Source organism: Carassius carassius, chromosome 7 (assembly GCF_963082965.1).
Source record: "Carassius carassius chromosome 7, fCarCar2.1, whole genome shotgun sequence".
NCBI lineage: Eukaryota > Metazoa > Chordata > Actinopteri > Cypriniformes > Cyprinidae > Carassius > Carassius carassius.
Genome location: NC_081761.1, coordinates 11333939 through 11353228, shown reverse-complemented (window position 1 = coordinate 11353228; position 19290 = coordinate 11333939). Strand labels below are relative to the sequence as shown.

The 19290-nt window shown below is 35.6% G+C and overlaps 1 protein-coding gene across 9 annotated transcripts in view; it reads left to right on the top strand.

Moving 5' to 3' along the window:
- Positions 1-19290, top strand: part of LOC132143530 (sorbin and SH3 domain-containing protein 2-like) — a 104936-nt gene that overhangs the window by 43028 nt on the left and 42618 nt on the right. The window contains exon 1 of one of the 9 annotated variants that reach the window (XM_059553818.1): positions 7380-7602. The exons of the other annotated variants lie outside the window; for them this stretch is intronic. The gene's annotated coding sequence lies outside the window, so the exon portion shown is untranslated. Of the gene's footprint in view, positions 1-7379; positions 7603-19290 lie in introns of those variants that run through there. 9 annotated transcript variants of the gene reach the window in all.

The following is a 19290-nucleotide window of genomic DNA, read 5'->3' as shown; positions in this document are numbered from 1 at the left end:
ACTCGCGCGCTGTGTTCGGTGCGGAGAGAGAGAGATAGCCGCGTATCACGGACAGCAACACTGAACCGAGCTCTCTTCTGCTAAGTTCTCCTCGAAGTCCCTCCTGCACCTGAACGAACAAATACAAATCGCAGTTTGAACAAACAAAAAGATGTGAAAGAGCCCAATTCAGTACTCGCGGTGTTCTGGTGTTCAGGGCTCACGCAGAGAAGGCGTCTCAAAACACTTGAACATCGAATTTGCTCATTTTTGCTCTTGTGCCGACAAATACATACAAAATATGTCAAAATATCCACCTTGGAAATTATGCTCGAAAAAACTGTAAGTTATTTCTTAAGTGAAAGTAAACCGTTGAGGGAAAAAATGGGATGTATATTATATTGGATGCATTCATCGTCTCTTAAAGTGACTGCGCCTAATTTAGCTACTGGCTGCTGTAATGTTAATCCAAGAAAATGAAAATCACTCACTGCTCTTGACTGAATTACTTTGTAGTTTTAAGTCAAACCAAAAATTATTAAGACACCAGATATAATTTTATATATATATATATATATATATATATATATATATATAAACTGTTTAAATGTGGGAAATGTTGAAGGTGTCTGAATGTAGGTTTGATTGTATATTTCATTTTTACATTGAAGACTATCCAGTGCTATTTTACATTTAATTATTTGGTTTCTGTACCTTGACACCTACAAACTTGAAAAAAACTTAAACATTGTGTAAATAGTACAAATAAATACAAATAAACGAACATACAAATTAAACAATTTCAAACAGGGCCCACTGGTACAACCATTTAAAAAAATATGCAACGCATACGCACCGCAGACGGAGTATGTGTGAAAAAGGCGTAAGGTTGTTTGCAACTTGTGCAATGTGGAATTAGTTTACAGCTTTTTCAAGTGCTTTGTGATGCATTTTGGAAACAGGAGATGAGCCGCTTTTCTAATGCACCACCTAGCTTGATAAAGCCCTTCTCAAAGACTTACTGTTTGTCAGTTTTATTTGGGTAAAACACATACTCTAAATGCCTTCGGCAGAATTCGAATGAGCCATTTTAATCTAGATTAATCTAGATTAATTTCAAGATCACAGTGAGATTAATCTATATTAAAAAAATTAATCTATGCCCACCACTAATATATGTATATATATATATATATATATATATATATATATATATATATATATATATATATATATATATATATATATATATATAAATGCCGACATGTCATAATGGATGGTCACCGTTTTTCCCTCGTTAAAATAGCAAAAGTGGATTTGGACACACCCTGAGTGCACCTGCACCGTGCGCTTTACACTTTGTATTTAGATCGTTAAAATAGGGCCCTGTTATTTTAATTTAAAATATGTATTAAATAAACATATCTCATATTGTACAATGAATAAAGCATTGCAATTTTGATGCACTTAGCAATTTAACAATGTCAATGTCACCTTTATTTATATAGCGCTTTAAACAAAATACATTGCGTCAAAGCAACTGAACAACATTCATTAGGAAAACAGTGTCAATAATGCAAAAATGATAGTTAAAGGCAGTTCATCATTGGATTCAGTTATGTCATCTCTGTTCAGTTAAATAGTGTCTGTGCATTTATTTGCAATCAAGTCAACGATATCGCTGTAGATGAAGTGTCCCCAACTAAGCAAGCCAGAGGCGACAGCGGCAAGGAACCGAAACTCCATCGGTGACAGAATGGAGAAAAAAACCTTGGGAGAAACCAGGCTCAGTTGGGGGGCCAGTTCTCCTCTGACCAGACGAAACCAGTAGTTCAATTCCAGGCTGCAGCAAAGTCAGATTGTGCAGAAGAATCATCTGTTTCCTGTGGTCTTGTCCTGGTGCTCCTCTGAGACAAGGTCTTTACAGGGGATCTGTATCTGGGGCTCTAGTTGTCCTGGTTTCCACTGTCTTTCAGGGATGTAGAGGTCCTTTCTAGGTGCTGATCCAGCATCTGGTCTGGATACGTACTGGATCCGGGTGACTGCAGTGACCCTCTGATCTGGACACAGACTGGATCTGGTGGCCACGGTGACCTCGGAACAAGAGAGAAACAGACAAATATTAGCATAGATGCCATTCTTCTAATGATGTAGCAAGTACATAGGGTGTTATGGGAAGTGTTTCCGGTTCCGGTTTACCTAATTAATGCAGCCTAAAAATCCTTTAACGGATTTGGATAATAAGAGCATATTAGTATGTTATGTGTATGCCAGGTTAAAGAGATGGGTCTTTAATCTAGATTTAAACTGCAAGAGTGTGTCTGCCTCCCGAACAATGTTACGTAGGTCATTCCAGAGTTTGGGCGCCAAATAGGAAAAGGATCTGCCGCCTGCAGTTGATCTTGATATTCTAGGTATTATCAAATTGCCTGAGTTTTGAGAACGTAGCGGACGTAGAGGATTATAATGTAAAAGGAGCTCATTCAAATACTGAGGTGCTAAACCATTCAGGGCTTTATAAGTAATAAGCAATATTTTAAAATCTATGCGATGCTTGATAGGGAGCCAGTGCAGTGTTGACAGGACCGGGCTAATATGGTCATACTTCCTGGTTCTAGTAAGAACTCTTGCTGCTGCATTTTGGACTAGCTGTAGTTTGTTTACTAAGCGTGCAGAACAACCACCCAATAAAGCATTACAATAATCTAACCTTGAGGTCATAAATGCATGGATTAACATTTCTGAATTTGACATTGAGAGCATAGGCCGTAATTTAGATATATTTTTGAGATGGAAAAATGCAGTTTTACAAATGCTAGAAACGTGGCTTTCTAAGGAAAGATTGCGATCAAATAGCACACCTAGGTTCCTAACTGATGATGAAGAATTGACAGAGCAACCATCAAGTCTTAGACAGTGTTCTAGGTTATTACAAGCAGAGTTGTTAGGTCCTATAATTAACACCTCTGTTTTTTCAAAATTTATCAGTAAGAAATTACTCGTCATCCAGTTTTTTATATCGACTATGCAATCCATTAGTTTTTCAAATTGGTGTGTTTCACCGGGCTGCAAAGAAATATAGAGCTGAGTATCATCAGCATAACAGTGAAAGCTAACACCATGTTTCCTGATGATATCTCCCAAGGGTAACATATAAAGCGTGAAGAGTAGCGGCCCTAGTACTGAGCCTTGAGGTACTCCATACTGCACTTGTGATCGATAGGATACATCTTCATTCACTGCTACGAACTGATGGCGGTCATATAAGTACGATTTAAACCATGCTAATGCACTTCCACTGATGCCAACAAAGTGTTCAAGTCTATGCAAAAGAATGTTGTGGTCAATTGTGTCAAACGCAGCACTAAGATCCAATAAAACTAATAGAGAGATACACCCACGATCAGATGATAAGAGCAGATCATTTGTAACTCTAAGGAGAGCAGTCTCAGTACTATGATACGGTCTAAATCCTGACTGGAAATCCTCACATATACCATTTTTCTCTAAGAAGGAATATAATTGTGTGGATACCACCTTTTCTAGTATCTTGGACAGAAAAGGGAGATTCGAGATTGGTCTATAATTAACTAGTTCTTTGGGGTCAAGATGTGGTTTTTTGATGAGAGGTTTAATAACAGCCAGTTTGAAGGTTTTGGGGACATATCCTAATGACAATGAGGAATTAATAATAGTCAGAAGAGGATCTATGACTTCTGGAAGCACCTCTTTTAGGAGCTTAGATGGTATAGGGTCTAACATACATGTTGTTGGTTTAGATGATTTAACAAGTTTATACAATTCTTCCTCTCCTATGGTAGAGAATGAGTGGAACTGTTCCTCAGGGGGTCTATAGTGCACTGTCTGATGTGATACTGTAGCTGACGGCTGAATGGTTGCAATTTTATCTCTAATAGTATCGATTTTAGAAGTAAAGTAGTTCATAAAGTCATTACTGCTGTGGTGTTGGGAAATGTCAACAATTGTTGAGGCTTTATTTTTCGTTAATTTAGCCACTGTATTGAATAAATACCTGGGGTTATGTTTGTTTTCTTCTAAAAGAGAAGAAAAGTAATCGGATCTAGCAGTTTTTAATGCTTTTCTGTAGGATATGTTACTTTCCCGCCAAGCAATACAAAATTTCTTTAGTTTTGTTTTCCTCCAGCTGCGCTCCATTTTTCTGGGTGCTCTCTTTAGGGTGCGAGTATGCTCATTATACTATGGTGTCAAACTGTTTTCCTTAACCTTCCTTAAGCGTAAAGGAGCAACTTTATTTAAAGTGCTAGAAAAGAGAGAGTCCATAGTTTCTGTTACATCATCAAGTTGTTCTGAGGTTTTGGATATGCTAAGGAATTTGGATACATCAGGAAGATAACTTAAAAATCAGTCTTTTGTGTTAGAAGTGATGGTTCTTCCATACTTGTAACAAGAAGTAGAATTTACAATTTTGGCTATATGAATTTTGCAAAGAACTAAATAATGATCTGAGATATCATCACTTGGCTGAATAATTTCAACACCATCAACATCAATTCCATGTGACAGTATTAAATCTAGAGTATGATTTCGACAATGAGTAGGTCCTGAAACGTGTTGTCTAACACCAATAGAGTTCAGAATGTCTATAAATGCTGATCCCAATGCATCGTTTTCATTATCAACATGGATATTAAAATCACCAACTATTAAAACTTTATCTGCAGCCAGAACTAACTCGGATGTAAAATCACCAAACTCTCTAATAAAGTCTGTATGGTGCCCTGGTGGCCTGTATACAGTAGCCAGTACAAACATAACAGGGGATTTATCATTAACATTTGTTTCTTTGGATAATGTTATATGAAGTACCATTACTTCAGACGAGTTATACTTGTAGCCTGCCCTCTGAGAAATCCTGAAAACGTTGTTATAAATTGAAGCAACACCTCCACCTTTGCCTTTTAGACGTGGCTCATGTTTATAACAGTAATCTTGGGGGGTGGACTCATTTAAAATAATGTAATCATCAGGTTTTAGCCAGGTTTCTGTCAAACAGAGTACATCTATATTATGATCAGTGATCATATTATTTACAAAAAGTGTTTTCGTAGAAAGGGATCTGATATTCAATAAGCCAAGCTTTATCATTTGTTTATCCATATTGCTTCTGTTTTTTATTTGTTGAACCTCAATTAAATTGTTAATCTTAACTTGGTTTGGACGTTTTTTGTATTTTCTAGTTCGGGGAACAGACACGGTCTCTATAGTGTGATATCTAGGTGAAAGAGTCTCTATGTGCTGAGAATTAACTGACCTCTGTGACGGAAGGCAGCTAGCAGACGGTCGGTTTAGCCAGTCTGTCTGCTTCCTGACCTGGGCCCCAGTTAGTCAAGTATAAACACTAAGACTATTTGCCATATTTCTAGAGAGAAGAGTGGCGCCACCCCAGGAGGGATGAAGACCATCTCTTTTAAACAGGTCAGGTCTGCCCCAAAAGCTCGTCCAATTGTCTATGAAACCTATGTTATTCTGTGGGCACCACTTAGACATCCAGCCATTGAGTGATTTATGGTAGATTTATGGTGATTTTAAGTGCTATTTAATGTATGGTGCTTTTGGGAAACAGGACATGAAAATAAGACGATTTGGTTAATGGGGTACAGAGCATTTAGATGATATATTGTAATTTTCTTTTTTTTTTTTTTTGCACACTCCATTTATCTCTAACTAAAACTAGTGTTGCCGTAAAGATCAAATGGCAATACAGTAGCAGTGACTGCTGTATCGACCCACAGATATATGATTATACATGTGTTTACTTAACAGCAATGCTTTTTATAACCTCTCACTTGCTGTGTCAGGAATGTTTGGCTGGTATTCACTGTGATAATGGATTGGGTGTTGAGATGGGTCAGCAGAGGTAGTGTCTATCCATTCCCTCCACTGTGAATTCAAACAAGAGTTTGTTTAATTGTAAAAACAATTTGTTGCATAATTTGTATTTGTATTAGTTTAGTGAGGAAATGGAGTGGAAATTAAAGCTACATAGCTTGTGAAGTATATGCTGTGTCATAGTATCATGTTGAACTGATGATGTAAATGAAATAACATAAATCAATGGATTAGGATCAGCTTTCCTCTTTCCCATACTTTGTTGTCTTTTATTGGCATGATCTCTTCCCTAGAACAGCCATCATTTGTATTTCATTCCCGACTGTAGTTTTATCAGGCTACTGGAAAATGTTCTCACCATTACATCATTGGTGTGCATAGTGTCCGTTTGCTGCTTGTTGCGATAACACAGTCATCCCTGGCATGTACATGACCTGTGATCACATCCTTTTTCGTAAAACGTAACTATTTTACTATGTGGCGAATTTGTATGAATTCTTACTTTGTGAATTTTACGGAAAATAAATTGTAAAAACTGTACATGATTACGAATCAGTGACCAATTTGCAGAAATCATTCTCCACAATTGTGTGAACTAATCCAGATTTTTTTGAGAGTAAATTTAAGTTTAGTACAGATGCATTATTAGGTTTAATTATAGAATTTTATAAGATATGTCACATAATCTTAAATGACTGTTTGGTACATCTGCATCTGCCTTTAGCATAAAGACTGTTGACTGTTTGACTTCAGTGTAGTTACTGAACTTTTGATTCATATTTAAATTGGCCAAGATACAACTGTTATATAATATTTGGACAAGATACAACTATTTGAAAATCTGGAATCTGAGGGTTTGCAATGCATATTACTAATCAAAAAGTACTTTTTCATATATTTACGGTTGATAATTTACAAAATATATTCATGGAACATGATTAATATACTCAATATCCTAAAGATTTTTGGCTTAAAAGAAAAATATAACATTTTGACCCATACAATGTATTGTTGGCTAGTGCTCTAAATGTACCTGTGCTACTTATTACTGGTTTTGTGGTCCAGGGTCACATATATAATGTGTGTGTGTGTGTGTGTACATGTGTGACTTTTTACATTGATTTAATGTAACTGTACAGCTGCTTACACTGACACTAAAAACAGCTTCACACACAAATCATTAGCCTGAGACCCAGCAGAGTTCTTCATCAGCAGACAGCATTTTGATGTGGTGATGTATGTGTCTCTTAAATGCTAGGTCAGTAGATGAGGTATGCACATTTATCAAACTCCTCTCTTGAACATTATGAGTCTCTCTTTGGGACCATCATTTAAATGTGAAGCACTTTAAGGTGCTTTATGGCTTGTTAAATTTCCCTGAGGTCATTAAGCTGCTTGCAGCGGATGTGAAGAGGTTGGGTCACTGATTCAGACGTGACAGGTGGAGCCATACAGACCCCATAAGGGAACTTTCTAGGCACTACAGAAGCATGTCCGACTACCAAAATAGACCTATCTGATCTCTCACCCTCTTTTTCTCTCACCCCACCTATCTTTCACTGTCTAACCCCCCTGTCCCCCAGGAGTGGTGCTCTGTTCTGGACTTGACAAGAATAGCCTGAGGACAGAGGAAAAATCTAATTAAAAAAGTAAAACTAATAGGTTAAAAAAAAAAAAGGAAAGAAAAAAGTGCCATGCTGACATTTCTTTGACTGACGTTTGTACAAGAGTGAGAGTGGAATTTATATGACGGTAGGATCATTCATGCTTGTTCTGTCCCTCTGTCTCTCATCCTCTCTTTCCATCCCCCCATCTCTTGCTTTCTCTCTTATTATTATGCTGATCACGCATCTTTTACTAGAGTGAAATGGCATTGTCTCTTCATGTGTCTGACTGCATCTCTATTAACAACAAACAAACAAAAAAAATCTGTGCGAAAACTGGAGTCGGAGTCAGAGTGTCTGGTGTCCAGTTTTTTGGGCTCTATAGATCAGGTTGATATTATTTCTCAATCATAGAAAGAGATGTTCTCTTTTCCAAAACCAAGTAAAGCACTACAGAAGCAGAATAGCGGCACTTCCCACGCTTTGGATCGATTGCTCCAAATGGTACATAGTTTAATTATGCTGCCTCCTAACCTTGTTGTAACCCAATTCTAAGGGGAAATTCTAAGACCATCCCAGAATGCATTTCAATGAGATAGACCAGGAAGTGAGATGAATGCGGATTATAAAAATTAGGTCAGAGTAATTAAAATGTATGATCTTACCAAATATTTGTTTGTGCTGTGCATTTTTTATGCGTAGTATTCACCTTATTTTTAACTTAAAAGAAGGCATGGTCATTTTTATCTTCACAAGACTTCTGCTTTCCTTTACCTTTACTTCACTTGATTATGCTAACTGGTATTTGTTATCATATTATTTTAATCCATTATCATAATCATAAACACACTAGATTGTTCCAGAAATAGTTGTACCATTTACTGCACTTTATTATACAGCTCTGCAGAATACTGTATTCTGATTGGTCAGTCACGACATTCCGAGGTAAGTTATCCCTCTATAACAATCGATTAAAGCTGATAACACAGGCTCATCCGGCTAACTGAAGTCGGGGCTGTACTCTTGCTAGGAACTGTTTTTCTTGGTGGAAGCTTTGTGTTTGTTTAGCTAATAAAATATTAAAACTTGATTCAAAATGGTGTACAAATATTTAATTATGTCATCCTGGTATTGCGGACACACTCTATCGTTTCATACAAAAACAGCTTCTGCCATTTTGCTACGATTGTTTTGTACGGATTGTTTGGATTATAAGATAACTATGCGGCAAGTAGCCGTGTAAAAAGTGGGATAATGTACATGCTGGATGTGCATTATCCCTTACTTAAAATACACTAAATATTCAATAATATGGCAATACTTCAGTAATGATGACCCTACTGGCTTGAGGTGAATAAAGACACTGTTGTCTTCTGTAGAGTTGCTTATAGCATTGAACTCTTTTTATAAAAGATTTTTGCACAGTTATTGATCTGTACTGAATCAACACTAAACTGACTTGAGCTAAATACTGTGTGAATATATCAGTAAACATCTTTGGAGAGATGTTTTACACCAGAATTTGAAATGGTCTCATATTTAATGAAGTTCATCAGCATTAATGAAGTGCATCATTAATTCTGTAATTTTCCTGCTTTGAAACAATCTATATTGTATAAAGTGCTATATAAATAAAGGTGACTTGACTTGAAAATACCAGCTAATGTATTAGAAGGCTAATATATTATCAGGAAATTGCTTTAATATAAAAAAAATAAATAAAAATAGTAATAATAATTAAAAAAAAAAATCATGTTAGCTTAAGCAGCGCTGATCTCTCTAGATTTTGACTTGCATGGATATTGAAAAACAAATGATCTCATTGAAGTCAGGTACACTTTTATAGATGTGACTGGTGAGTAGGTCAGTGCAGTGCAAGTCATATTGCTGCAAAAGCTGCAGTGAGTCTCCCAGGGAGGACTGCAGCATTTTAGCCTGTGCTACTGTTATGTATAGAAGATAAAAACACATTTGTCATTATTGTTTCAGAGTAATTCAAATACTGATATATTCAAACACAATTAAGTTATTAATAAACATGACTACCTTTCAAACACCAAAATAACTAAAATCGCAATTTTAAAGGAACATCTGAAGTGCATCTGGTATTTTCTTTCTTTCTTTCTTTCTTTCTTTCTTTCTTTCTTTCTTTCTTTCTTTCTTTCCATTGATGACAGAATAAAGCCAGCGTCAAAATAAGGTTGTGGTTCTAGCCCAACACTTTCCTAGAAATAGAACACAAAAAGTCAGCCTGCAGTTTAGACCAGAGACGTCAAATGAAACCAAAAGGATTTTTCAAATAAATATTTTTAAAGAACTGCCCGTATGCGATAAACTACACTTGTTTGCATGCACTGTGAAGTTGCTCAGATTTTGAGATATTTAGATTTTGCTTCCATAAATTAAATGTTTAATTTTGAGATTTTATTAATTAAATGTGAGGCAGAATAATTACTGCAAATAAATCTGTTCTTATATGGTCACAATCAGATTGACACAACATTTAATGTAAGGTCCCACTTTATATATGGTGGCCTTAACTACTTTGTACATACATGTTTTACATTGTACTTATATTTTAAAAATACCTGCATGTAATTACATCTGTAATTAATTTCTATAATTACATTTATAATTAAACTTTTAACTTATCCCTTACACCTTAACTCACCCTTAAACCTAACCATACCACCAGACCTGTCCCTAACCTTACCCGTATCCCACCTCAATAGCAGCAAAAGTGTTTTGCAATACAATATTAACACAATAAGTACATGGTACACAATAAGTACATAGTAGTTAAGGCACCTAATATAAAGTGGGATCTATGTTTTACAGACTATTTTGAAAGTTCTTTGATAATTTGATAATTCATTGATAACACAGAATAACACAGAATGATAGGATGAAGGCTGTCTGCTACAGGAACGTCACCTTGACTTCATCACCCCTAAAGTACATAGAAAGTGAGATCCCTGATTGCATTACACACGCACACACACAAACTCCAACACATGCACATCTGCACCCAACATCTAATACTACAACTCGTTCGCTCCCAGTAACAGGTGGAATAATTCTCTGCAGTTTTAATTATTTATCTGATATTTACAGTAGCAGATCCCTGTAACTCTGACAAATGAGGCTAACTCATTGTAACCCATTGTTATTTGACTTTCTCTGTGTTTGTTTATTAGAGATCAAGTAGATGGAAAGGGAGAGTGAGAGGATGTGTGTAACAGCTCTTTATGTGTATTTTCCCTCTCTTCCTCATTCCTCTGTTTGTGTGTGATTTGTTTAAGCTCACTAGCTTCCACCACAACAAAGGCCTCAAAAGGGAACAGTGAGTTTGAGTTTCAGTGGTCTGGGAATACTTGTAAACCTGGCCAAACAGGACATGCAGGCACACACACACACACACACACACACAGATAATCACATTCAGTAGCCTAAATAGGAACAAACAATATAATTCTATTGTTTTATGTTTGAATAATTATAAATAATGCTGACTAACCCAAATGCTCATACTCTGACCAATAATATATACACAAACAACAAACAATTTATTACCAGTCAGACTTATTAATACTTTTTTACACACAGTAACAAAACATAAGGAAACAAGTATGTGCTTTTACAATGTTATTCTTGATGAGCTTGATGAGCTTTCAATTTATCAAAGAATCCAGAAAATAAAATGATCTTGGTTTCAACAACAACAAAAAAATTAAACAGAACTCAGCTGATAATAATATTAGGAAATGTTTCTTGATCACTAAACCAGCATATTAAAGTAGGAAATGGGTATTTATTTGTTGACTTTCAGAAACATTTAAAAAGTTTACCGACCCCAAACATTTAAACGATACTTAAGTATTATCACCTGAACCAAAAGTATGCCCTCCAAACACTTGTAGAAATTTATTTTTATAGATGACTGAGCATGAAAGGATAGCAGTGCAAGGTTTTATATTTAGACTCATCATATCAGTGGAATTTGTACTGGAGTGGATGTGTGTCTACCCTTTTCCTGTAATTGAAGTTAAGTGTGTGATGTTGTCTGTGCTATGCCCTCCAATGACTTTTAGGAAGCAAGTTTCTAAAGAGAGTTTGTGTATAGTACATAGACCAAGAGACCGTAACGTAGCCAGTGAAATATTTCTCACCTTTGTGTTGTTTTTCCAAAGGTGTATCACTGTATTGTATGTGATTTTTCAGAATACATGCTATTTATTGTGAACTGATTTCAGCACAGTCATGATGTGTTTTATAAATATGACTATAGAGAAATGACAGAGAATTAACCACCATTGTGTGCATGACTCATGCACTCTATCTTGAGCCTTCTGAAGTAATATTATAATGAAAAACCCTGTTGGGCAATGGAAATTATGAAGTGAGAAGAAGAAAAAAAATCATGGGAATGAATGCATGTGCCTTTTTCCATATTTAAGACATTAATTGCATATGTTAAAATGTGTGAGTTTTAGCAACAGTCTGCACATTTGCTGCATGAGTCTGTGTAGTGTTTGCATCTATTTAGTGTGTGCGTATAAAAGAGGCATTGTTCATGTTCCTATAATGAGCCAAACTCTTACCATATTTTATGGTGCACACAAACCACAGCAATTAGCACTGAGCCCTAATGAAGTTTATGCTGTGGTGTGTATGTGTGTGAGGAATTGCTCTTTGTTAATATCCTGTCCTGAAGGAGCTTATTCATCATACATAATACTGCATGCCACAGGCTCTCATGGAATTTCTCATTTCTCTGTCCTTGTGGTTTATGTTGTTTAATTACCCTCCTGTCTCTCTCCCTGTTTTCATCCTCTTCATATTCTGCTGAAGCATATTAAATCTTTATTCTTTACTGCATAATACAATTGTGCAAATTTTTCATTTCACCCAATTTGATTTTTTTTTTTTATATACAGTGGCTTCTAAAGTATTGCTCTTTATGGTTTCAAAGTTCCAACATGTACATCCAAGGTGAAGAGGAGTTTGTTTCAGAACAGATTTGGAGAAATGGAGCATTACATCACTTGCTAACCAATGGATCCTCTGCAGTGAAAACTTCAAACTGTTGTTTCTGGCCAAAATACAAATCCTCTATCCAGTTTCTCTAATGGAAAAGTTGTCTCATCTGAATCAGGAGAGAAATATGCACATATCAAGCTCGGTTTAAAAAGCAATATGGTCAGAACCAGTTCTAAACGAATGTATTGGTGGATTTTGTTGTGAAAGGACAACTGGGGGATGGATTATGGATTTTGGCCAGAAGCATCTCCTTGAAACAATAATTTTGACGGCACCCATTCACTGCACTTAGTGAGCAAGTGACATAATCATATGCATATCATCAAATCTGTTCCAACAAAGAAACAATCTAATAGGTCTAATAGTAACTTCTTTGCAGTAAATGAAAAGGAATGTAAGTAATGTTAATGAAAGTTAATCAAACTTTGATTGACTATTCTATTCCTATTCTGTTTAATATAGCAACAGGAATAGAGAATGCAGTAGATTATTATTTTGGATTGAGAATATTTTGGACCAGCAATGTTTCATTAGCCTTTATTGTCTTTTTTGTTTTGGAGATCATAAGGTTAAAGCTCCAGGGAAACAGAAGTGCCTGATTGCAGTTAACTAGAATATCTGTGGTCAGTAGGGAAACCAAGGGAGCAATCTGGACCCAGCAACAGCAGCTGGTATTTAACCACCCAGAGCCGCTTAAACGCCTTTTTGCAACTCCTGATAAAATGTTTTTAAGGTATGAGGCTTTGACAAATATCCCACAAAAATGTACTAAGCAAATATCTTGGACCTGTTTCAGAAGGAAAACAAAATGGATTCTTCCTTATTTGGATGGGTCTTGTGATCGGAAGGGACTCGAGACTTTCTGTGTCTACATTCAGATTTATGTTCTGGCTTGAAATTCTGAAGGAAGGATATGTTTGCTGTCCTCAGTGTTGAACTGAATTTGCATTTAAGTGGCATGTAAGCTGCGTGTTGCTAACTTAACAAAGATTGAAACTGTATAGGTGAGTCTGCTCCTCTCTTGTACAGCTTTAAATAGGGGCATACACACTTATATGCACACACATAATCTTAAGTGGTGACGGTCTGTAAGTGTGCCCACCATGGTGGCCCTGATATGCTGTGACCTTTCCCCTTAAATATATATATAAATATCATCTCATTCAAATCTCATTCAATTTAGCTCGATTTATTATTTGAAATATATTTTAGATATTTTTTCTTTTGCTTTCAAAAGTAAATTAGTCTTGTTTTAAACATTTTAGATATTTTGCATATTTCCTGATAAAGAGGACCAAATACTGATTCTTTCTTTCTTTTTTTCTTTTCCGATTTTGAACATTTTAATTTAGTTATTTTTCTTTTCCTTTCTTTTCTTCTTTTCCTTTTTTTCTTTTCTTTTGCAATGAATGAATGTGACTTTCTGTGTTAAGTTATTGTATTTTATTTTTCTGTGTGTGTGGTTTCCCATTATATGAGTATAGCACATGGGCAGAATGTCATATGTTTTATAATGGTTTATTTCTGCATGCAAAATTTCTTTGTGGCTGTGGCATTCACCAGTTTAGGATTTTCTATGTCTGTCACAGTAGCAGGAATCTGGATCATGTTCCAGTCATATCAGTTAAAATAATATGAGGCAGTACAGAACTGAATAAAACTTGACTGATGGAGCTCTGCTTTATTTCACAGCATTATTGCTTTCTGAGTTCCTCGTGTAACCATACTGCCCTGTGTCACACAGTTAACCACATGATACAAAAATAACTGAATTCTACCGTAAACCACATCGTCCTAAATCGAAAATAAATCATAAATCACTCTGCAGTATACTGGAGCACTGTCAGTAGGACTACTTTCCAAAATCATTTTATCGATTTGCTCTAACTTTATTATTTTTTGGCTCTATTTCAGTCACAATAAAATAGATATGGTTAAATCGGCATTCGTGCACTACTGATCCAAAACTTTAACAGTAATCGATTCATAATGAGTAACTTATAACTTGTGCAAAAAATTGTATAGAAGAAAGACTTTCGGATCAATGGTAATAAATTCCCACCAGATTCCCATTCCGTTCTTGTTTCCTATAGCATTTAGCATTATATTATTAGCATTTAGCATTGTGGTAAAACACTGCTTTTGTGTAAACTCAGTTAAAAGAACTGGTTTAGTTCAAAACATGAGCCTAGTTTACTTGCTGTGAACTGCGCCAGACGCTTCACTGCACTAATAGGAAGTGGAATGTGGTTTGTGGCGCTACGGTGAAGCCACTAATGAATCAGCGTCTCTGACAGAGGGAAGCAGAGAGTCTGTGGTTTGGGCAGGGACGAAGCAGACAGGAGCGTAAAGGATCTACACAAAACTTTTAGAAACACACATTTTCATTTGGGCATCCAATATAACACTAATGACAACTTTGGTGTAACTTAGAAACCCACACAGCCTTTCACATCTCTCTAATGGCACAAACACACGCACAACAGCAAAACAACCTCTTATAGCTTCCTCCTCTCACTCCCACTAGCTTTAGATAGAATAGCTAATCAGGCTAAACATCACCAGTCATTTTGTTGTTCCAGCTCAAGCTTGATGTTGTCCTCCCCTGTTTTGTAGATTCTATCATCAAGTTAAGTAGAGCTGATTTATTTAGCTGAGTTGAATTCTCTGGCCCCTTTAAATCTGTCATAGTGGTTTAAAAATATTGCGAAATAAATTCTTTGGCGGACGATAGTGGCCTATTCTGAGTGATTTTATTTATGCTTACAAGACAAACGCACATTCACTCATACACACAGCAGATTCGTAATGTATAACCGTCCTACATTTACCTTACCAGCTGTTATATATGGCATAAAAATGACCTTATTACAGAGAAATGTTGTCTGCCACCAGTTCTGTCATATAAAGAAGATTAAGTGTTTTATTATTAAGAGCCATTCTTTACTGTACCTCTCAGGAAAATGTCATCAATAGAGGCCATGTTTGATTAAGTACATAACAGTCCTGAAGCTGTCTCAGTTAAGAATTACAAGGCTTAATAGGTGCTTAGAAATATTTACAAATGCTGCCAAATACTCTTAAATAACAGCTACAGGCTTAATGGAATAATTCATTCAAATTGAAACATGAACATGAATATTATTTCAGCTGTTTTATATGAAAGAATAAAAAATAACATTGAATTTCATTTACTTAAATTCTAAATATCCCGTTACGGGAGAAGTTGATGGATGCCTTTAGATGTATAAATAGCAAATATATCTGTAGTGCTGTCAGACGTAAAATATCTTCTGTCATGTGGTTCATATTGATGTTCTTATATTTGTCGGAGCTCCTGTGAATCAGCTATTAGATCAGTTCCCTTCAGACAGACTATATTCATGATCACAAACTGTTTTTTGAGAATCATGGAAGAACTTTATGATGGATTTCACAATTTGAAATTGCGTGTTCTCCTTCGTCTCATATTGCTCTAATATTGCTTTCTATATTTTACTCCTTCACAAAATGAGAAAGATCCCTAGAGAACTCTTACGGTCTTCACAACACTCATTTATGTAACACTTCAGAATTGGACAGCATATGAACATACACACGTTTGGGGTCTGTAAGTAAAAAGATTTATCCTGAGACTTATTCTGACATTTTATGTTACAAAAGGTATTTATTTAATATTATGCAAATACATTAAACAGCACAACTGTTTTTAATGTTGATAATAATGAGAATGTTTTTCCTGAGCACCAAATTAGCATATTAGAATGATTTCTAAATGATGATGTCACACTGAAAACTGTATATTGTAATAATATTTTCCCAATATATGCAGCCTTGGTAAGCATAGGAGACTTATTTTAAAAAGAATAGTGTGTGTTCCATTATACAGCTGTTGTGATGCCTCTGGTATGCCCATTAAAACTCGATCCATGTCCTGTCCTCTCTCTGTATGCTGATCTATAGTGCCCACCTTCCATAGGCCAGGGGTGTAGGCAGTGGATGAATCTGAGGGGCACAGGCCCGTCCAATCTGATGAAATGCCCTCCCAGTTTATTATGCAAATATAATATTTTGTGCTGTCTAAAGAATTTAAGACCAGCTGTTGCCAGTCATCTTCACAAAGCATATTTTCATAAGTTTTGTGACCGACACCAGCAATTAACTGCACTGAAAAAATTATAAATATAAGATTTTTAAGGTAAATGGTTGCAAATCACTTATTTTAGCTACATAAATAATAAATATAAAAATTAATAAAACACTGAAAGTTAGTCAACTAAATGTGTTAATATAAATGTATCTAAAATAAATTGACTTGACCTTAAAAAATTTAGCAAATTAATTTTTTTTTTGAGTGCACCTGTTTCCAAATATATCTATTCATTTAAATAATGAATTAATAAATAAATCAAATAAAAATTATTTTTTGAAATATGATGAGGAAATAGGCCTACGTGCCTTGAATGTGCTACATTCATTGGTGTAGCCTAGTTTTTTGTAGTCAGTACAGAAGAACACAAAAGTGGTCTGTAGGTATTTACAGACAGTTAATGAGGCTCAGAGGTTGCATGAGTGCAGTGAACTTTATAAATTTATGTTGAGAATAATGTTAAAATATAACATTTTGAGTTTAGAAATATTCAATGATTTAAAAAACTGAAATAATACTTTAAAAATTAAACTAAATCTGCCATTAGGTGGTGGCAAGTTACTGATTTTATCATTGAATCTTTCACTCAGTTGATTCGTTCGAAAGGCTGAATCGCTCAGGAACAAAGCATGTGACTGTCTTTATGAATGGATAATTGAATTGACTCGTTGAAATGATTCGGTTAAAAACGCAGATTCATTCGAAAACAACGCTGTGTTTGAATGGAGATGTGCAGAGGTTCAGTTGTGAGTTTGTTTGAAACTATTTTAGTTGCCAAAATAGAGCAAAATCAGGCAATATTGTTATAGTCAGACAATGTGAGACAACTTAATATTAACTTTTTGTTTATTGAAATCACTCATTGTTTTTATATGCCAACAATCCCCTGCTGTTACAGTTACATTAATGATAACATATCCTAGCTTTTTTTTCTTTGATGTTCCAGGTAACGCTACAATAGCATCAGCCTTGTTTTCTGTACTGCATAGGATAATATCAGCCTTATCTGGCTCATTTTCTGTCGGTACTATAATGTAATCGTTCCTCTTGTCTGTTACAGTAGCCTATCAACGAAACAACGAAAAGAAAACAAAAACACACAAACATGACATTTCTGAATAAATAAATTTTACACACTTTAGTTCTATATAATAGGCTATATTTTATGAAATATTATGAGGAAATAGGCCTACGTGCCTTGAATGTGTACATTCAGTGGTGTAGCCTAGTTTTTTGTAGTGAGTATACTGTGATACCCCAATACCCCCCCCCCCCAAAAAAAAAGACAATGGAATAAGAATAATAAGTTATCGATCAAATAAAATTAGTATTAACTAAATTAATTTGCACTAAAGAGTTTGCACAGTGCACTACTGTATGCCACTGACATGGGCAGTATGAGTGTGTGTGAAAAAGAGAATTTAAGAGACCACAAATGAGTGTGTTATCACTAACCCCTGGTTAAAAATGTCTCAATTAGCAATATCAAGTGTGAAAGCCCATATCTGTGCAAGAAAATAGCTAAGAACAACTTTATTAGTCTCTAAGTCCTTTCATGAAATTTGCAAGCAAACACTCAAAGCTACTGACAAAATCTGTACTGAGCTGCCTTTGGCTATTTGTGCCAAAAACTGAATATCTGAAAACACAAATATCTTCCAGCTGAGCCTTGTCAAACAATGGAGAATTACAGTATTCATGCAAAGTGAATAGCTGTGGCAGCTAGTCCATTACATAACGGAAATGCCAGCTTAATTGCCTGTTAACGCAAGCTGCAGATGGAACTGAATGTTTGTCACACTCAAGTGCACCCAGAGGGATTTGCACTAATATTGCCAGTAACTAATCAGGTGCTCAGAGCTGCAGCTGTGGATTAGAATATAACATTTTGAGGTTGGATGGACAGGACGTGATTTTATCCATCGGGAATTGGATTGTAAAAAGGTTTGAGTCACATTTACCACAATGAAACCAAATGGATGATGGGAAGTAGAAAAATAAGGAAAATGTATGGTATAAGTAAGAGTGTAGCATGTTTATCAGTTGATTCGTTACTGTATATTGAGATAACATTTTTGGTGAAGCGATGGTGAATTATTGGTGAAACAGTGGTTATTATTAAAGCAAACCTGTACGCACTGAATTGACTGTGATATGAACGATGTGAATTCTGAGTGAGTGAGTGAGTGAGTGCAATGCACAAAAATAACAATAGTCTAAAAAGAAGAGATGTCATTTGTCAGGTTATAGCAAAAAATGCTAATTTCCACCCGCAGTCCCTGGACAGGTAGATGTTATAGGCCCTACGTACAAAAGTTCATAAAATATATACAGAATAATACATACAATCATTACTTCACTCACATCATAAAAACACACTCCACTTCAGGAATCTATCACTCACTCACTCACTCACTCACTCAGAATTCACATCGTTCATATCACAGTCAATTCAGTGCGTACAGGTTTGCTTTAATAATAACCACTGTTTCACCAATAATTCACCATCGCTTCACCAAAACCTAAAATAGTGTGTTGGAAATAGGACAGCTTCATAGTAAAATAGTAAATTGGTAGCCTACTGGATAGTGCAGATGATCCTTAAATAGTCTGTGTTTTGCTTCCATTTTCTTGATGTCCCAGAGA